This window comes from Mastomys coucha, unplaced genomic scaffold (genome assembly GCF_008632895.1).
Source record: "Mastomys coucha isolate ucsf_1 unplaced genomic scaffold, UCSF_Mcou_1 pScaffold6, whole genome shotgun sequence".
Classification (NCBI taxonomy): Eukaryota; Metazoa; Chordata; class Mammalia; order Rodentia; family Muridae; genus Mastomys; species Mastomys coucha.
The window spans coordinates 66,432,456-66,453,744 of NW_022196912.1; the positions used below are offsets into that span (position 1 = coordinate 66,432,456).

At 42.8% G+C, this 21,289-nt stretch overlaps 1 long non-coding RNA gene across 2 annotated transcripts; it reads right to left on the reverse strand.

The window, feature by feature from the left end:
- Positions 1 to 1,879: 1,879 nt before the first annotated feature.
- LOC116080132 lies at positions 1,880 to 13,927 on the reverse strand. Of its 2 annotated transcripts, none has more exons than XR_004114324.1 (3): positions 13,764 to 13,927; positions 7,151 to 7,275; positions 1,880 to 2,239 (listed from the first exon to the last, which is right to left on the reverse strand). It is a non-coding gene; the product is annotated as an uncharacterized LOC116080132 (long non-coding RNA). The 2 variants fall into 2 exon arrangements; XR_004114323.1 differs by having other exon boundaries at positions 1,881 to 2,239; positions 7,173 to 7,275.
- Positions 13,928 to 21,289: the final 7,362 nt, after the last annotated feature.

The following is a 21,289-nucleotide window of genomic DNA, read 5'->3' on the forward strand; positions in this document are numbered from 1 at the left end:
GCTGGAAGGTGTGAGACACACCTTGTTGTGTCTAAGCAGCTAGCAGCTGGGTCCAGATCTAGACAGAAGGCAGAGGTGCTGCTGAGCCCAGAAAACCAAATACAAATACTCCAGGATACCAGCTGCTCTTCATCAGTCATGGTCAGATTGACTGCTCTTAGGCTCCACCCCATACCACAACACATGTCGGTCTGCTTCAAGCACAATCCCACCTTGCTTGTAAATTGTTCTTTCGCTTCCAAATATGGCACATGTTTTAAAATACATCATTGCAGTTTACAGATCTGTGTATTTTGCAAACGCAAGGCAAGTTAATGGCATTTTCAGCTGTGGCCTTTCTCATGCTCTTACACTATTGGCTGCCTGGAGTGTATTCTCTTCAAGAGCCACCCTACTTATGTAGTAAAGTCCAGAAATACTCAGACCATGGCAGTGCAGGAAATCTGGTCTCTTGCTATTCCATCAATAAAAATAAAACTGGGCAGAGAGGGCAATTGCGTTTGATCCAGCACTCAGGGTGCGGAGGCAGGAAGATCAGAAGGTCCAGGTCATCCGCATTTACACTGTAAATTCAAGGTCAACCTGGAATGTGTAAGACCTTGTTTCAGAAAAAGAAAGATCGTTAAAAAATTAAATTAACTAACCAAAAGAAATCACACCATCCAAGGTAACTGTCATTGGTAAGCAAAAGAGAATACATGATACTCTTGGTAGAAAGACACAAGATTAGCCCGGCAGTGGTGGCGAATGCCTTTGATCCCAGCACTTGAGAGGCAGAGGCAGGGGATTTCTGAGTTCGAGGCCAGCCTGGTCTACAGATTGAGTTCCAGGACAGCCAGGGCTACACAGAGAAACCCTGTCTCGAAAAACCAAAAAGAAAAAAGAAAAAACAAACAAACAAACAAACAAAACTTAGGATCAAGCAGACTCATGGCTCCAATCTCAGAACCCTAGTCTTAGCTACAAAATAAGTCCCGTTCTACACTAATTACAGAAATGGATGAAAGATTTGTTGGCTTTTTGTCTAGGCTCTTCCCCACAGTTACCTGGCAATAGCCAGGTGTGCCTGATTCACTATAAAGGGGGCCGCTTGCCCCCTCCTCCATCTCTTGCTCTCTTCTCCTCTTGCTCCTGCTCCCTTACCCTCTTCCCCCTTTCCTTCATTCTCCTCCCCTGCCTCTCTTTCCACGTGCTCATGCTGGTGCTCCTTGCTGGCCTCTCCCCCCACCTCTTCCCTTCCCTTCCCTTCCCTTCCCTTCCCTTCCCTTCCCTTTCTCTCTCTCTCTCTCTCTCTCTCTCTCTCTCTCTCTCTCTCTCTCTCCTCCCTCAACTCTCCCCATGACCTAAACAAACTCTATTCTACTCTATACTATACCCTTCATGTGGCTAGTACATCAGGGGAAAGGGATGCTTCAGCATGGGCCTGCAGAGGCACACCCCTTCCCCTGCACCATACCATACCTCCAACAATCACATTCCTTCCTTCTCTTTCTTTTTATAAAACACAACAGGATTGGATTCAACAGCTCTGGTAAGCGTGAATTCAAGCCACAGTAAGAGGGGGGTGGGACTTGTCTTTGTTGTCCCATGAGACTCTTCATCTCTGGCTTATCTTTCTTTACCACCATGCCCAATCCAGCCAATTATTCTACCATGGCAATGCCTCACTTATCACCTTGACCCAGATGTCTAAGGCTGAGTGAAAACAGCGCTGTCAGATTCCATAAATGTGTGATGACGGCTCAAAGTGAAAGAGACATTCTGTCACAAGGGAAGCAGAGCTTGTCAAGGAAAATCACATTAACTTTGAGAACCACTCAAGTTTAAGGTTAGAAGCCTTTATTTTTAGAGGTAAGTTTTCTGTTTCATGCTTTGCAAAAAATACAATGTCATAGTGGTCCTTCCTTTTAAAAACCAGAACCATTAAAATGTGTATTTGTCAAAATCAAGACAGTTCCTAGTCTTTAAGAAGTTTAATGTTTGGACTATATTCTGCTTATTCTAGAAATTGAGTATCATTTCTTATTTTTGGCCTGTAAAACATTTCATCCTTCTAACATGTCCATAACGAGCTAATTTGCATCTGCTTTCCACAGGGCCTCGGAGGCAGGTAAGATGGGCACTGCCTTCATTCTGCCCTCTCCTGGAGTCCAGTCCTCCTCGCCGCCACTTCCTGCGGCAATCTCATCTCTTCTTTCTCTCCTTCCCTCTGTCCGGTCCTCCCTAACAAAAAAACGTCCTAGGGAAGAAGAAAAAAAAAGCTACGAAAATATTTACAGGGTGAGATTTTTCCATCTCCAGCTTCTAGCTGAAGCAAAGTGTGAGGGGCTGGGCTTTGCTTTACTAGGCTTTGTGTCCCCCTTTGTGTCCCCCTAGGTACAGAAGATCCCTTGGTTTTATGATTCTTTCCCATCTTGGTGAGTGCGCAAACCGCAAAGGGGTCACTTCTGCCCTGCCCTAGGATGAAGCGCTTGATTAGCACAGAAGGACACAAGAGGGAACAGCGTGCCCCCAAAAGCCCTGCCAGGAAAAGCAGACCATGGAGTCAACAAAAGCAACCCAGCCCGCCCTGGCATTCCTCCCTGTGAGAATCACACCATCTATGTGTTTTCAGGGAGGCTGTGAGAAAGCGCCCACTGCAACCCTGGCAGCCCACTTGCTTGGCCAGGGATGGACGGCTCCCACGCGGGGCCTCTAGTGCTGCAGCTGGAGTGGCAGGTGAAGCACCTGGTAATTTTCCATCAGACAACGGCAGGCCCTCTCCTCAGCCACCCAGCAGTGCTCAGAGCAATGTGTCAAAAACACAAGAACGTTACAAGTCAGGGGTCAAAGAAAATTACACAACTTAATGCAGAAAAAAAAAAATCTGATGGAGCTCCAGATACAGCAAGTGAAGGAGGGCAGAAGGGGGGCTCAGTCAGTAAAGTGCCTGCCTTGCCAGTGTGAGGACTCAAGATGATCTCTTGGTGTTAATCACATGCTAATGAGACAGAGACAGGAAGATCTCAGAGGCCTGTTGACCAGCCAGCCAATGAGAGACTAGGTAGAAACAGACTAAGGATAATACCCAGAGGGTGGCCTCTGGCCTGCACATGCATGCACAGACACAAGCAGCCCTACCCACACATACACACACATACATGCACAGCTGCACCCATGCATGCCCATGCTTGCATATGCATGTGTGTCCTTGGGAGTGCATGTATGTGTACATGTGCGCTCATACACACAGATCCAGAGAGAGAGAGAGAGAGAGAGAGAGAGAGAGAGAGAGAGATCTAGGAGGAAAGTGAAAGAAGCTTGTAAAGCCAAGGACTAGGACAGAATAGAAAACTCTGGCTCATTCTTAAAAGAGATGGTATTCATAACCATCATATAAGCAAAATGAGCCCATCCTATAAAAATATCTATATTTTCTCTCATACATGCTAACTGGAGGCAGGGAGAGGCTTACAAAGGGATGTTGTTTCAGCTAGGGTTTCTATATCTGTGCTACAAGATCGCGACCAGAAGCAAGTGGGGAGGAAAAGGTTTATTTCCCTTATACATCCACATCACAGCCTAGCCTGGCCTTCCCAGCTCAATCATCAGTCCGTCAACAAAACATACGGCAGGCTTGCCCACAGGTCAGCTGGTGGAAGCATTTTCTCGACGGAGAGTCCCTCTTCTACAACAACCCTAGCTTGTGTTGACTTGATATAAAACCAACTGTCCTGGACACACTGAGGATGTGAGAAGAGAACAGAAAGATAAGGAAGTGTGTCCTAGAGGGGGTGGATGTGACTTTAAAAAAAATTCTATATGCATGTATGGGGGTGTCATAAAGAAGGCCACTGCTCTGTATAACCAATGTATTCTGAACACACACACACACACACACATACACACACACTAATTTGGAAGTTATCCAGGATGCAGGTGGGAAAAGAGCCATACCAAAGATAAAAATAAAACTAGAAATCATTATGATGGTTTACTAACTACCATCTGTCCAGAACTTCACAGGTACTTTCCCACTCTGTAGGGCTGTGACAGATATCACAGTATCTAAGCCAGGGATGGAGAGATGGCTCAGCAGTTAAGAGCTCAGGCTGTTCTTCCAGAAGACCTGGTTCAGTTCTCAGCACCCCACAAGTCTGTGATAATTCCAGGGCCCTGTGATTGAGCGCCCTCTTTTGGCTTCCTCAGGCACCAGGCACACACATAAGTAAATGCAGGCAAAACATCCATACATGCAAAAACTTTTAAATGCATGAGTTAAATTTTAAAAAAATATCTGGACCAGGTGAGGAAAAGTTCTAATTGTTTCTGTTCAGTAGAGTTAATTGAATGAATGCTCCCTACTCTTTAAATGGCATCCTGCTTGACTCCAAAAAGCATGGGAGATGAACAGGAGTCAGTCAGGCTCCTGCACAGAAGCCAAGGACACCTCTTAGCACATGGGCAGCGATTATACTGCGAGGTGTAAATTCCCTAGACAAGCATCTTTGAAAGACACTAGTTTTGGAGTCTGCTCCAGAAAATTCACTCACAATGTGCTTCATTATTGTGGAACTGAGGAAAGACACAGGATTCTCTGATCTAGCTTACTTACTTAAAAGAATAGGTATGTCCTGTGACAGCTTTGGAACCTTTCATTATGTTGTGAATGGATGTCCAGGTGTTTGACTGGAACCACGCTCAACCAGTGGTGCTGATAACTAAAACACACTGTGTTATGTTCAAAACACTGGAACAAAACCTGCCTTTTCGCCAGGGAAGATAACTGAAATAAAATATTTTCTAAGTAAATATTTTTGGTTTGAGAAGTCACACAGTCAGCTTTCATATTATGCATCAAAACAAAAAGCCTTTTCCAAGTCTAAAAAAAAAAATCACAACTATTTTGTAAACAAGACATTAAGCAAACATGAACTTGAGTATCTCTGAAGGTCAGATCTGAGACTAATCTTTGATGATTGATTCTAAATCCACTCATTATAATTAATAAAAGTAGTGCCAATATGTGACTGGAATTTCTTACATAATAGGTAATTCTAGATTATTCAATTTTTTTGATTATTTGGGTTGTAAGCAATTTCCACCCAAAATAATTAAAGAGTGGAAAAAAAAAAGACAAAAACTTTCCAAACAGACCACATCAACAGAATGCAGAAAGAGGAACTGTGAGCAGCCTGTGTGGTGTGTGGGATCCTGGATCACACACACACAAATTAATTAAAAGTTAATTAATGAAAAATTTTAAATTAATTAATCCATTGAATAAAATTGATTAATTAAAATAATTACTTAATTAAAATTAGCTTATTAATTAAAAATGAAAAGCAAAAGGAGATGAGGAACTCACACTATTAAGAAATGAAACTTTAGATTCCCTTAACTGCCACTGTTTGGTTAGTAGACAATTGTTGCAACACGAAGACTCATTCTCAACAAAATCAAGTATCAGGAATAAAATTAATAAAAGTAGAAGATGAGATAATTGCAGGGCCCATGCAACCAAAGCATTTAAAATTGAGTGTTACATTCATACACTGTCATGCATGTATACCTTGTGCTTTGCTTATGAGCACCTCTCCATTACATGCTCTTATGACCCCCTCCCCTCCCCTCCTTCTTCCCCGCCCCCACTGGACTCATCTCTTCTTCCAAACAGTCCTCCTACTTTTGTGTCTTATGTACATTTAACACAGATTCCACTTCAGGGAAATGTGCTGTTTGTTACTCTGCGTCTGACTTATTCACTGAACACGATGACCTCTAGGTCATCCCTTCATGAGGAAAGAAATAAAAAGGATAGAAACAGGAAAAGAAGTAAGTTTATACCTACTGACAGATACTATGATCCTATACTTAACAGACTGTATCTTAGAGTTGATAAACATTTTCAGCAAAGCGGCAAGACACAGAACTTCATATCCTTTCAGCTTGATCCCAGAAGCTCCAGAAACAACCTGGACTATTGTCATTGCTCTTGCTATTGCAGGACGCAGGGAAAACATTCTCAAACTTCCTGCTGGCTTACACAGTGTCAGGATGTGCAGCAGGCCTCTGGGGGAGGGAGACATCGGTGGTCTTAGCCAGCACTGGACCCAGCATGCCGCATCTCAGGAAAGATGTGTTCACCGGCATAATGGGGTCACCGTGGGCATTCTGAGGGTAACTAACAGCTTTCCAGTTGGCCTTGAGGCTTGCTCCACGGGAGGGAACGCATGCCTGGTACTATAACCGGGTCAAGGGTCCATGCCTGGGGAGGGCACAGGCTCTTGTTAAGATCTACCACTGCTGTTTTTGCTACACAGTCATGATGTCAAACTGTCTTCTGTTTATACTTACACCCATATTTGTGCTGCTCTCAACCTTACTCAGAAAAGTTTCTCTTTTTTTTTTTTTAATAGAGGGCAGTGTTTCCTGCGCACTCATGACTGGTCAAATGGAGTTACAAGAGGAATGTGTTGGAGTATCTGGAGGAAGTTGGAAGGGCTACAAATGAAATTTTATTCAACTGTGAGAAAGAGTAAAGTGACATTTGCAAGAAATGAGGTCATTAAGCTAAGTGAAATAAGTCTGACTTGGGCGGATGGCAAATTTTCTCTCATTTTGCAGAACCTAGATTTAAATTTATGCATGGATATATACATATATACACATCTATACACACATATATATATATATATACATATAATCTATACGTAGAACATGAAAGTGTAAGGGAACTATAAGACGGAGGGAGACTCCTGAAGAGGGAGGTAGGATGATAGGCAGTATAAAACATGGAAGCCGAAGTGATGCTCTGGGGTGGGGGAGGATGGGGCCATCAGGAGAGCGGAGGGTGATGAGTGAAAGCAAGTAAGTCTGAATTCTAAGCTAAGCTAATAGGTACGAAAAGGCCACAGGGAAACATTTCTTTGCATGCTAACCTTAGATTGACTAGAAAAAAGAAAAATCCAACTAATTTCTCAAAGAGCTAATTCGTACAGAACTCATGCACAGACAGAGAAGAGCCGATACCACTCACAGCAAAGTTGGGAAATGATTTTTCTACAAAAAGAAAGAGGCATCCATCAACCTATGACTCCACGACCTGCATGAGGAACAGCCAAGTTACAGACTCGAAAATATTTCATGTGAGCAAGAAATAAACACAAACCCCAACACAGTAGAGTTCAGACCTGGAGCGATTATTTCTAGAATCAGAATTGTACTTGAAGTGCAGATGGTCACAGGCTCTCAGAGCATTGATTTCTTCAATGTACAAGGCACTGAGTCAGACTCCTTGGAGGAAAAAGAAAAATTCAGTTAAGGCATGAAAGTTTCCTTTTTAAGAGCTTGTGATCTCACAGGGGAAAACATCAAGTCAAAAGACATTTACAACAAACTGTTGGAAACTTCAGTCGTGGATTTTTTTTTTTTTAACTTCACAAATCCCCTGCTTTGCTTTGCAGAGGATCTTTCTCTGTGTTTCTGTTGCATGTGTGTGTTTTCTCACCCCCATTAAATATCTTTCTTCAACTGCTGAGAAAATAAATAAGCAAATAAATTCAGTAAAATAAGTAAAATAAAACTAGTAAAATTTAAAAATAAAATAAAATTAAGTAAAAAAAGAAAAGTAAAAATAAGTAAAACTCAGTCACATTGTTTACCCAATAATATTAGATTACAAAATAGAATGCTGGACTGGAGAGATGGCTTAGAGGTTAAGAACACTGACTGCTCTTCCAGAGGTCCTGAGTTCAATTCCCAGCAACCACATGGTGGCTCACAACCATCTGCAATGGGATCTGATGCTCTCTTCTGGTGTGTCTGAAAACAGGTGCAGTGTACTCATATACATAAAATAAATAAGTAAATAAATCTTTTAAAACAACAACAACAAAAAAATAGAATGCCAATGAAAAAAATTGCTGAAGACACAGGAAAGTCAACAGACATCCCACACTTGGGGGCTAACAAAACCAGCATTGTGTAAATATCTACATTATTTAGAGCCACGTTCAGATTCTATGCAATCACCATTAAAGCTCCAGTGATATTTTTCACAGAAGTAGAACAACTCATCCTAAAATTTATATAAAGTCATGAAAGACCCCAAATAGCCAAATCAGTCCTAAGTAGAAAGAGGAATGTTAGCAAAACCAGGTATCAAACTGCCGTATGGTACAGAGGCACGGGCACATAGCAGCATGATCCTGGTACAGAACAGACATGGAGATGAGTGGAACAGAACCCAGGACCTGGATACACACTCACAGAACTACAGCCACCTGTTCCTCAACTCCTCAACAAGTGGTGCCAGGGAGGAAGGTTGTATATCCACATGTAGAAGGATGAAACTGGATCCCTAGCTCTAACCCTGCACAAAATTGAATTCAACCTGCATCAAAGCTCCTAAGGCCTGAAACTGCCCAGGAGGCATCAGCAAGAGTTGACAAACAGAACTAACTGCGCGCAATCAGCTGGTACGTTCTCAGCTTTCAGTTCTCACACAGAGATCGTTCCTTCAGAACGTGGTTCGGCTGAGCTGTTCTCTATTTCATCCCATCATTTTGTAAGTACACATTTACCTGAGTTTCAGTATTACATAGGCCGCACCATTTATTCTGACTCCATATCCAGGACTTAGCATCATGCCCCCAAAGCAGAATGCCTTTAACAAATACGTTTGAGTGAATAAGAAGTGAGATGTAAGCTGGGCATAGTGGCTCGTGCCTTTAATCCTAGCACTCGGGAGGCAGAGGCATGTGGGTTCAAGGCCTGGTATACAGTGACTTCCAGGACAGTCAGAATTACCCTGTCTCAAAAAGAAAAGAAATAGAAAGAAGGAGAGAGAGAGAGAGAGGAGAGAGAGAGAGAGAGAGAGAGAGAGAGAGAGAGAGAGAGGAGTTGAGATGTATGAATTGTCTAAAATACCCATCACCTAAGATGTTGCTGCTCCAGTTTGTCTAAGAAGGTGAACTTAAGCAAGAACTTTGGAATTGAGGATGGCAAGGGACCTCTTCAGGCGCTATTGGCATGCCAACAGTCTGAGATAGTACCAACAAGATAACACTGTTATCTCTTGTTCAGAAGTAGAAACTATGGACACTTCATGACACTGAAGTCCCTTGCCATGCTGGGAAGCCTTGCTGTGCTGGGAAGCCAGTGTTCTTCGTAATTTTTAGGGCCTCAGGCACCACAGTGTGTCCATTCTTGATCAGCAACAGACAGACAGACAACAATGCACCCTGTCTCCTTAACGACATGCCAACACTAATCACATTTACACACTATTTACATTTGCTCAGGTTAGTGTTGTGGATGAAAAGCTAAGGCATTCTGTCTATGCAGAGACTGAGCCATCTATCAAAATATGAGGCCTGTCGCCACCCAGTTGTGACACTTGTGTACAAGTCATCTTAGGGCCTCTCGTTTGCCATCTTACCGGCAAAAACGGCAATGACACTTGGCCAAAGCTGCACTGTGGGTTTGTGAGAGATCTGAGGCATCCTAATGAACAACTTCTGCTCAAATTCAGCAGCTCTAAGGTAGGAAATGACATGGTCAGACTGTGCTAGCCAGGGAAGGGCGGAGGTGGGAGAAGAGGGTGCACAGATGCCTAGGTGAACCATGTGTCATCAGTCCCTGTGGTCCTATGGAGAACACCAAGAGTTACGAAATGCTCCCTGGTAAAGATCTGATCGTGAAGAACCATCTGGGCTTTGGAGACAGGTGAAGACTCTACCCTCTGAACAGCAACTCCACAAGTCCCACCATGACCCTTGTTCCCTCAGACTGAATAACACACAGTAACACTGAAACCCAGGGTCAGGACGGGACCTGGGGGCTTCCACACTGCCTCTGTCAGCCATGATCCTCCTCCTGTGTGTCCCAGCAACACTTTCTTCTGTCTATATCCTTAGATACCTCTGGCTTCTTCATCAGTCTGAACCTTTAGCCAATGATTATCAGCATAAGTAGTAGCATAGGTTCAAGTGTGCTTTGAAGACGTAAATCTATTTCACAGATAGGAACTATCATTAGCTGTCCTTAAAGCTGAATTTTGAGTTTAATGTCTTTTCTGGGTGAAAAAGATCCAATATGGAAGTTCCCCTAGATGCAAAGTCAGATGTTACTCCTGCCTGCTTTGTCTAGAGATGCCATAATTGACGAGAATGGGTCTTATCTGCAAACCAGAAATTCAACAGCGGAAACATTTTCTCCCATAGTTGTTACAAGAGATAACGTGGGAACCACGAAGTGCCTGCCGGTACAAAGACACACTGACTAAATAATTTGAACCTGGAATTAGGGACCCAAAGGTAAAAGAAGTAAATGAATTCCCAAACTCTGTATGCATAAGAATATTTTATGATTTTTATGATGAAAGCACTATTATTTCAGACTGGCTTAAATGGCAGCAGTGAGACCTGCTGGTTATTGTCGCTGGAAAGTCCCTGGATAATGTGTGTTACACATCACTCACTAATGCTCACCGGCTGCCCCTAGTGATCTTGGCTGCTCCTACTTGGTCCTGTCTTGCCTCATCCTCAAGCTGGCTTCTCTCTGTATTACAAGATGGCAGCTGACAGCTACTTGCTTTCTCATTCCCATCCAGGGAAGAGCCAATATGGCTTCTCATGATGAACAAGAGTCTTTATCTTTGGGGATCCTTGAATTTGCCACTGGAGCTGGGCAAACGCCATGCATTGGACTTTGTCACTATGGACTGTGGCAGATGCCACAAGAAAGGTTAGGGCACATGCTACAGGGACAGTTGCCTCGTCCACCGTGGTGACTGACACTGCTTAGTGGATGACAGACAGTACACTTCAAACCCCTGTTGTTGGGCTAAGGGAAGCGTATGCCTCTGAATAAATGTGGAGGTCAAACTTTCTAGTGTCTTAGTAAGCTCAGACAAGAAAAGAGAGCAGCCAGGGACCCTCTAAACAACTTGACAGGACTCTCAAGTGTAATTCTGCTCAGGAAGAAACCCCACAGGGCTCCGGGACATGGTGTAGCTGGTGAACACCAGTCACCAAGGAGAGCATGAGGAGAGCATGAGATCTTCTGAGATGGAGATGCCTGCACCCTATGGTGTAAAGTGTGATGTAGCCTTTCCTGTCAGCTCCTGTCAGCGAGTCAAACAGGGAAGCCTGAAGAAAGCTTCTTAAGGCTGGGGAAGTTCTAAAGGATGAAAGATCCTCTCGGGGTTGTGCATCAAAACCTAAAGTCGTCTATCAGTGTCACCAAAAACCTAGAGGAAAACAACAACAGCACAACAACAAAACCACTGACGGAAAAGGGGCTGGACTTAGAAAGTAATACCCAAGATTTGAAGGAAAAGCCAGGGGATTCTTGCAGCTGAGCACTTGAGTGCAATCTGCACAAGGCGTGTTTTCATTATGACAGCTCCTTAGCCTGCTTCTCGGGCCAGCAAGGTCAAGGTTCTATAAAGCACAACAATGTTGTTTGTCTTCAGAAAAACATCCAAGGTATGGAAACATCACTTACCCTAACTACTCCCTAGAAACCGAGGAAGGCCACAGGCATGCCTGTGTTCACTCCCACATGTGTTGGCATGCCAGGTTCCCCTCTGGAGAAACACCAGAGCCAGGCAGTGGTGGCACATGCCTTTAATCCCAGCACTTGGGAAGCAGAGGCAGGTGGATTTCTGAGTTTGAGGTCAGCCTGGTCTACAGAGTGAGTTCCAGGACAGCCAGGGCTACACAGAGAAACCCTGGAGAGATAGAGATAGAGATAGAGATAGAGATAGAGAGAGAGAGAGAGAGAGAGAGAGAGAGAGAGAGAGAGAGAGAGACCAGAGTCACACGTTCCCATTCTTGTGTCACAAATCCATTTTACCCTCACAGAACCTTACTTCCAACCCTGACACATACCATCTGGAAATACATCATTAGGTGTGTTGGATGATGGAGTACTGCGACCTGTAAAAGGTACTTCCTCAGCTGTGGACTGTCTCACAGCAAAGGATAGAACTGGCCTCAGAGGACTGAACTCTGTTGACCTGGGTGTGAAACCCACTTGTTTTAGTCTTTGCTTTATGCCAGTTTTCCTCCTGAGTGTGTCCATAGCTCAGCAGTGGTTGTACACATCAATTGTTTTAAGAGCAAGAAAAACTGAGTGATTACAATCCAATTTGCAGTTTCTAGACAGAGCCTGGCTATCTACCCTAGATCAGGTATTCATTCTATGCAGCTGGGACTGGAACAGTCAGTCACAGGGTAGATCTACCACAAGGGAGTAAGGAAGATCAAATCCATCATCGGCCTAGGGTGCACGCCACAGCTCCCCACCCCCACCCCAGCAATAACAGCCATCGTGAAGTGGATTTATAAAAACACCCCAGAAATAGAAACCAATAGACAAACATAGACTAGGTTTTGACAGCTTATTTCTCAACTTGGCCGCCTTCACATGTTTTATGCATCCTTCTTCATTCAGCATAATTTCTTGATGCCCCACTTTAAAAATCTGTCAGATAGAGACCATTACACTGTCCTTGTTACTCACAGGGTTAGAGGATGGATTAACAGGTAGTCGATTAGAAAGCACTTTATCTAACACTTCTGAGCCTTAACTTCATCCCCACTGTGTCTATGGAAGTACTTGTGAATGCAAGGATCAAAACAGTCATCTATAGTGGATGCTCCTAGTCGCATGGGATCTGGGTTTTCCCTGTAGTTGTGATGCTGCCTGACATCGTACAGGCTATGAGACACACATGAGATAGATGCCATGTAGGGCAGCGTCAAGGACAAACACAAGGCAGAAAAGGAAAAGCAACATAAAAATCATGCCAGGCACAGTGTCACACCCCTTCTAACTCCAGCTCTCCAGAAAGCTGAGGCAAGAAACTTCCATGAGTTCAAGGCCGGCTTGAGCTATATAGCCAGATCTTATCTCGAACACACAACAAAATTCAGCTACAGTCCAAAGGGAAAACGGAAAAACCAGTGTGTCTTACATTTGTCATTTCCGTGTTTTTAGCAACATTTAATTGTGTCTAAAAGTTCATTCAGGCCAGCCAAGATGCCACACACGTACAGCCCCAGCCCTGGGGAGGTAGAGACAGAAAAAACAGCTCAAGATGGTCCTCAGCTATATTAGCACACTTGAGACCAGCGTTGCTACAAACAATCAAATAAAAGAAAAACAAATGAATAAAAATACATGGTCTTATTCAATACCTAAGGCAATGAGTTTTTCTTTAAGGATTCTTTATCTCCTAAGGAGGCAAAAGTAAACACTAAAATTAACTTTAAAATAAAAACAGAGCCTGGGCTCACCTGTAGTCACAGTTACTTGGGAAGTTCAGACAGGAGGATTGTTTATACCCAGGAGTTCCAGACCACCCCAAGTTACATAGTAAGACTCTGTCCCTCAAACTACCTGGAGTAGAATTTAATGATAAATTAAATAATAATAAATTAAATGAAGGTTGCAAAGCTAACCCCACTACCAAATGGCTGAAGGAAGTCTATGAAAAACAAACATGTTTCGGCCAAGGTCCCATCTGTCAAATGCAGTAACACATGAAGAGCTCCCTGCAGCTCAGCCAGGGAAACCCAGGCACCAGCGGGTCCAGGTAAACATTGCCGGCAGTGGGAGCGAGCGAGCATCCCCATTACACACAACTCAAAACAAATTTTTAGACAGGAGAAATTTTTGTCCTTCCAGAGAAAAACAGGAACGGATCAGAACTTTCTTTTAGTTTTGTAACGACATTAGTACACTCAAAGCCCTTTAATCATAAACTAACTCACCAGAGTGCCCTAGGGCAGCCCTTGGTGACTTATGCCCATACTAAGGTATCCACTCAATGCTCTGAACTGATTTCTCATCTTTGTCTCTAGAATGGTATCGGCCATGTCCTTGAGAAAAGTTATCTGTTCTGCGGTGAGGAAGACTCCACAGCAGTCGCTGTGGGCGTGCGTGCGTGCGTGCGTGCGTGCGTGCGTGCGTGCGTGCGTGCGTGCGTGCGTGCGTGCGTGCGTGCGTGCGTGCGTGTGTGTGTGTGTGTGTTACTGGAGACTGAATTGAATTTAGGACTGCACTTGCCAGACAATCTGTCTATCATCGCGCTATCTCCTCAACCCTTGAGTTTTAGATTTTGAGACTGGATTTTGAGACTAAGTTGCTCAAGCTGGCCTTGAACTTGCAGCCCCCTTACCTCAGGTACTTCAGTAGCCAAGACTACAGCATTCGTGACTAGATCTTCTAACTCCCACTTCCAACTCCTAGAAACTGGCTTTCCATGGAGAACTTGGCTACTTCACATCCTGGACGGAAACGAGCTGGGACATTTTGTCACACCAGACAACAAGAAAGCTATGAACTAATGATGTCAGAATCTAAAGGATTCATGAGCGAGCTAGGAAAGTTGCCACAGGTCACAAATGGACGAACCTGAAAACCGGATAAATCTGAAAGAAATGCAACAGAGCCAATCTGTTGACATCTGTGAGTTCATAATTATAGTTAAAATAGACAAAAACAAATTCAGTCACCTTGGGCATGTACAAGAGGGCCTATTTTCTTTTTACTGTGGTAAAACCCTTAACAGAAAACTATCTAAGCCATCTTTAGGTTGGTAGTTTCGTGGCATTAAGTATATATAGCATTAAGCACATGCATGTAACTGTGTGCAATTACACCTACCTATCTCCAGAACTCCATTATCCCAAACTGTAGAGCAAACCTTTATACAGTAACTCCCCAAACTTTAAAAATAAAAGCCAAAAATAAGCATTCACCCTGCTGTTCCAAGAGGATCCATACCTCTGAGCAATCAAATGAAGGGGTTCTCTTTTCAAAGTAGTTGAGCAAATAAATAAAGAAGGAATACTAACATTAATTGTTTTATCATTTTAGGGGGTGGAGAGATGATATCTCAGCAGTTAGCAGCACACACTTGTCTTTGCAGTGGTTGCCAGCACCCACATCAGGCAGCTCTTAACTGCCCCTGTGAGTCCAGCTTCATGGGATCAGACGCCCTCTTCTAGCCTCTGGGACACTGCAGTCACATGCACATACCTATGGGTGGTTCATATACACAGAACAATAAAATTATCTGAATTTTTAATACCCCTAACAGTGTTAGACTATAACACTTTGTGGATGGGTTTGATTGTTGGTTTGTTTGTTTGTTTGTTTGAGACAGGGTCTTGCTATGTAGTCCTAGCTGTTCTTGAACTCATCATGAAGACCAAGCTGGCTCCAATCTCACAGAAATCTGCTGACCGTAGCCTGAGAAGTGAGAGGAAAGGCTTATGCCACCAGGACCAGTATACTTTTTAAAAAAGCTAAAGCCATGCTGGAAGTTTAGTGTGGTGGGTACACAATACATACACCACATAGGCAAGGCCCAGCACAGTCCCCAGAACTACAAAAAAGAAGCTTGGGACAACAGGCTTAGTGTTTTGTACATATTTTTAAAAATTAGGAAAAAAGAACCCAAATTCTTTCCAAACCTCCATAGTTAACTACCAAATTAATTTTATTTCACAGGTCCAAAAATATGCTAAATATCACTATGAAAATATAATCAACAAAAGACAGATTATGAGAAAAAAATTACCCAAAATATTACCCTGACCTTTTAATTTAAAAAATGAGCATGACATAATAGTGCACACCAATAATCCCAACAATCAGGAGACAGAGGCAGGAAGCTAGCCTGGTCTACACATAGAATTCAAGCTATCCAGGTCTGCATAGTGAGATCCTGTCTCAAGGAAGAAAAAAGGGGTGGGTCTAGAGAAATGTTTCCATGGTTAAGAGCATTGGCAGAGTTTGGTACCCAGAACCCAAGTGGGAGAAAAGAACCATAATACACAAGTGTAATTCGACTGCCAAGATGCTTAGCACATAAAGGTACTTTCCATGCAAGCCTGGTGATCTGAGTTCAATCCCAGAATTCATGTTAGAACCAACTCCACAAAATTGTTCTGTAGCCTCCACACATGCACCGTGGCTCACACATACCCCCCCCCGACACACACACACATTTACTTGCACAATCATCATCATTGCAGCAGCAGTAATAGTAGTAACAATAATGGAACTATTGAAGTGATTTGGAGCTGATGATATCACTCAGTGGTCATAGTGTTTGTTGCACAAGCCCAGGGACCTGAATTTGATCCCCAGAACCCTTGTAACAGTAGAAGACGGAAAGAATTAATTCTTCTAGAATTGTACTTTGACCACCACATACATACCATGGTATACACACGCCTCTGTGGCTAGGTCTCTCTCTCTCACACGCGTGCACACACACACACACACACACACACACACACACACACAGAGTTGTTTAAATATAGTGTATTGTTCAAACTCCATAGATTTATAGTTTCTGCAACTTCTCTTGCTATTAATGACTTCTAGTTTTATTGTATTATGATCTAATAAGGTTTGTTTTGATCCCTTTCTTTTTTATTAGTTAAGAGTTATTTTTATAGTCCAAATGGGATTCACTTTGAGTTGATGTCTACTCTATCAGACACTAGAGCAGCTGCAACCACTTGTATTTGGCTTCTGTCTACTTGGTATGCGGACTTCCATCCTCTCATGCTCACTCTCTGTGCCTCTAAAACACAGCAGACTATTGCATCTTGGTTCTTAATCCAATAATCTAGTCTTGATCTTTCAATTGCAATTCCCCCAAATTAATGAGGAGAGGAGTGGAGAAATATCAATAATCTAGCCAACCAAAACATCATCTAACAAGACCTTAGGAAATGGCAGGTTCCTTTCTACAATAGCCTTAAGAGTAAATGAACTCAATTCACCATAAAAAGAGACAAACTTACTACATTAACCAATTATCTGTTGTCCCCAAGAAACAAACTTCGATAGCAAAGATGTCCCAAAACTGAGTATCAAAGGGTAAAAAAATAAACCTCCCAAAGAATAAAAAGCCACAACTAATCAAGAGTAGCTATCCTTATACCCGATAAAGACTTCTAACCAAGACTAGTCTGTACTAATACTTAGGGCATTTTGATTTCTTTTAAAAGACACAGAAATAGTATAAGAATTTTCATTTTAATCCCTGGGGTAGAGATGTGGTGCTGCTTCTGACTGCCTGAAGCAGCCGACCATGACTTGCCTCATGCCTTAGCAGAAGCATGGTTTTGCCAACTGCAGATAATTTCTGTGATTGTGTGATGTCTGGAATTCTGGGAATTTTACATAAATCTAAGGGTCCCAAGAGGTAGGGTCAGTGGTTGTTGGTCATTTAGGAAGGTTGGTTGTGGTTTGCTAGTAGCTGTGGTCAAAGAAGAACCAAAAAGAAAGAAATTAGAACTGAAGAGATGGCTCAGCAGTTAAGAGTACTGTCTGCTCTTCTGAAGGTCCTAAGTTCAAATCCCAGCAACCACATGGTGGCTCACAACCATCTACAATGAGATCTGATGCCCTCTTCTAGGGTGTGTGAAGACAGCTACAGTGTACTTACATATAATAAATAAATAAGTCTTAAAAAACAAAATAAAGGCGGGCCGTGGTGGCGCATGCCTTTAATCCCAGCACTTGGGAGGCAGAAGCAGGCGGATTTCTGAGTTGGAGGCCAGCCTGGTCTACAGAGTTCCAGGACAGTCAGGGCTACACAGAGAAACACTGTCTTAAAAAAAAAAAAAGAAGAAGAAGAAGAAGAAGAAGAAGAAGAAGAAGAAGAAGAAGAAGAAGAAGAAGGAAGAAAGAAAGAAAGAAATTAGAGGATGAAACCTGGGGATAAAGGGTGGGAAAAAGAAGAACCCACAAAGCAGCCAAGACCAGCTATACTAGTCAGAGAGATAAATGAGGGGACCATATATCAATAAAGAGACAATCATTAAGCACTTATGAACATTGTAAATATTTATACATCAAGTTTGGGGGCCTCCCAACTATAAACTATAAAACAAACACTAAACATAAAGTGCCGTTTAAGTCAAGACACAATTATAATGAGAGACTTCAGTTCCCACTCTCACATCTAGATAAGTCTTCCATATTAAAACTCAGCAAAGAATTCTCAGGGCTAAATTATACCAGAGACCAATTGGACTTAACAAATACCTACAGAGCAAAAAATCTGAGAAAAATCCCTGGTACCTACTTAGCCCATAGTGGACTAGAAGTAGAAATTAAGAGAAACTTTAGAAACTACAAACTCTTGTGACTAAACAATATACTTCAGTTTCTATTTTATTTGGTATCTATGCGTGCTTGACGTATATGACACATGCACGCATGCCACAGCCCACACATGGAAGTCACAGGACAATTTTGTGGAGTGACCAAACTCAGGCCACATGGCTTACACAGCAAGCACATTTATCCACCCAGCACTTACACTGGGCATCCTGTAACTCCAGCTTCAGGGACAACAATATCTTCTGGCCCTCAGTGGCACATGAACATATCAATACATAGACATACATATATGCAAATTTAATAACAATCAGCTGAGCCAGGAATGATGGTACAGGCTTTGAATCCCAGCACTTGGGAAACAGAGGCAGGCAGATCTCTGAGTTCAAGGCCAGCCGTGAATATATACTAAGTTCCAGAATAGCCAGAACTACATACATAGAGAGACCCTGTCTCAAAAAATAAAAATGGAAAAACAAAATAAAGCAAATCTGAAGTGCTGAATCTGAGACAGAGGAAAGTCCAGGAAGTACATTCCAGACAGCAAGGACTTCCTGAGCCGCTCAGTAGCACAGGACAAGGCCCCGGGAATGTACAAATGGGATTACATGAAATTCAAATGTTTCCGCAGAGCAAATCAAATTAGCAACCGTGTGAAGAGACAGCCCACAGAATGGGAGAAACACGTTTATCAGCCACACTTCAGACGGAAATCACTATCTAGATTATATCCAGAACTTAGAGAATTTAACAGCAACCAAGAAAACTGCCAACCGGCACACGGGCAAAGGCAGTGAACAGAAAATTCTCAAAAGAAAAAAAACACAAATGGCCAGTAAGTATTTGGTATTCTTGGCTATGAGGAAACGTAAATTGTAACCGCTCTGAGAAACCGTATCACTGTGGTTGGTTTGTCATCAAGAAAGTTGGCAAGACAAATGCTGGTGGGGAAAGATGAGCCTTTACCACCGGTATAAATTGGTACAACTGTAATGGAAATCAGCATGGCAGGGGCCTCAAAAATTTAAAAATATAACAACCGCATGACCCAGCTCCTATTCCCAAGCATGTGCTCCACACCCTACCACAGAGGTCCCCGCACACCGAGCGTTACTGCCGCATTATTCACAATAGCAAGGAGATGAGACAGCTTAAGCGCCCAGCGACAGAGAAACAGATAATGAAAATGGTGTATGCAATGGGATTCTACTCAGCTATAAAGAAAAGTGAAATTTTAAAATATGCAGAAAAAAATGGGTGTATCTGGAAAGTATATGAAGCAAGGTGACCCAGGCTCACATGTTCTCTCTCACAGGCAGATCATGGCTTTCAATGCTTATATGTATGTACATAAGTGCTGTGATCAAAATTGTAAGCTATAAAACTACAGAGACCAGGAGAGGGTCAAAGAGCTGTTGAGGAAGGAAAAACACGGGGACACCTGTGACGTGTAAGTGGAAGAGAGGCTATTGGGAGAAGAACACGAGAAAAAAGAATCAACAGAAACAACTTTTGTCTGAAAATATTGTGGTGGGGCTGGAGAGATGACTCTGCAGTTAAGAGCACTTGCTGCACAAACATGAAGCCCAGAGTTCGGATCCCAGCACCTATGTAACAAAAACACTTGTAACTCCGGGTTTGAGAGGCAAGCCCCAGTTTCAAGAAAAGACCCTCGCTGCCTCGAAGGGACAGACAGAGATTAGTGGAGGACACCCAATGACCCTCTTCCTGGCTTACACACATGAGCACACGCACAAACATACATATTTAAGAAACAAACTTAGCTGGGCAGTGGTGGTGCATGCCTTTAATCCCAGCACTTGGGAGGCAGAGGCAGGCGGATTTCTGAGTTCGAGGCCAGCGTGGTCCACAGAGTGAGTTCCAGGACAGCCAGGGCTATACAGAAAAAAAAAAAAAATTCATATGGGCTGGTGAGATGGTTCAGCAGTTAAGAGCACTGACTGCTCTTCTGAAGGTCCTGAGTTCGGATCCCAGCAACCACATGGTGGCTCACAACCACCCGTAATGAGATTTGACGCCCTCTTCTGGTGTGTCTGAAGTCAGCTACAGTGAATTATGCTTGAGCGAGCGGGGTGGAGCAACTGCTAGTCACATCAAATCAAAAAGCAGAGAAAGAACTGACAGATGGCTCCGTGGTTAAGAGCACATATTGCTCTTGCATAGGACCCTAGTTCAGTTCCCAGCACCCATATCAGATGGCTTACAACTCCGGTCCCAGAAGATCAGATGTCTCTGTGGGCTCTGCTCACCTGAGACTCCTCAGAACCACAATTAAAAATAGAATAAATCTTTAAAATCTATTTTTAAAAAGAGCAAAGACTAAAGAGAATAAGATGCATGCATATGCTGTGAGCAAAAACTTGCTTTCTTTACTTTCTCAAAGTCCAAAGCCCAAACTCAGGGAATTGAGGCAATCAAGACAGTCCTCCATAGCCACCAACTGGATCTACATAATCCCTCACTGATACTTTTTTCCCAGAGAACTTTAGGTTGTATCAGGTTGACAAATATAGCCAACACATCATGTTAGGATTAAAAAAAAAAAACCTTTATATTCCTATTAATTTTTTCTCTCATATATCACATCTCTACATCAGTTTCCCCTCCCTCCTCTCTGCTTAGTCCTGTCCCTCCTCACCTCCTCCCTCCCTCCCCATCCACTCATCTGTTTCCCTTCAAAAAAGGGCAGGCTTCCCAGGGATGTCAACCAAACATGGCATACCAAGTTGCAATAAAGCTAGGCACCTCCTTTTACATTAATGCTAGATGAGGCAACACAGAAAGAGGGCAAGGGTCCCAAAAGTAATTCTTTACTAACCTTGAAAGAACAGTACTCAATATGAAAAAAAAAAAATAGAATAGCTAAAACAATCCTGTACAATAAAAGAACCATCCCTGATTTCAATCTCTACTACAGAGCTATAATAACAAAACTACATGATATTGGCATAAAACAGACAAGTTGATCAACGGAATCAAATCAAAGACCCAGACATAAGTCTACACACCGGTGGATACCTGGTTTTTGATAAAGAAGCCAAAATTACATAATGGAATAAAGAAAGCATCTTCAACAAATGTGCTGGTCTAACTAGATGTTTGCATGTAGAAGAATGCAAATAGATCGATA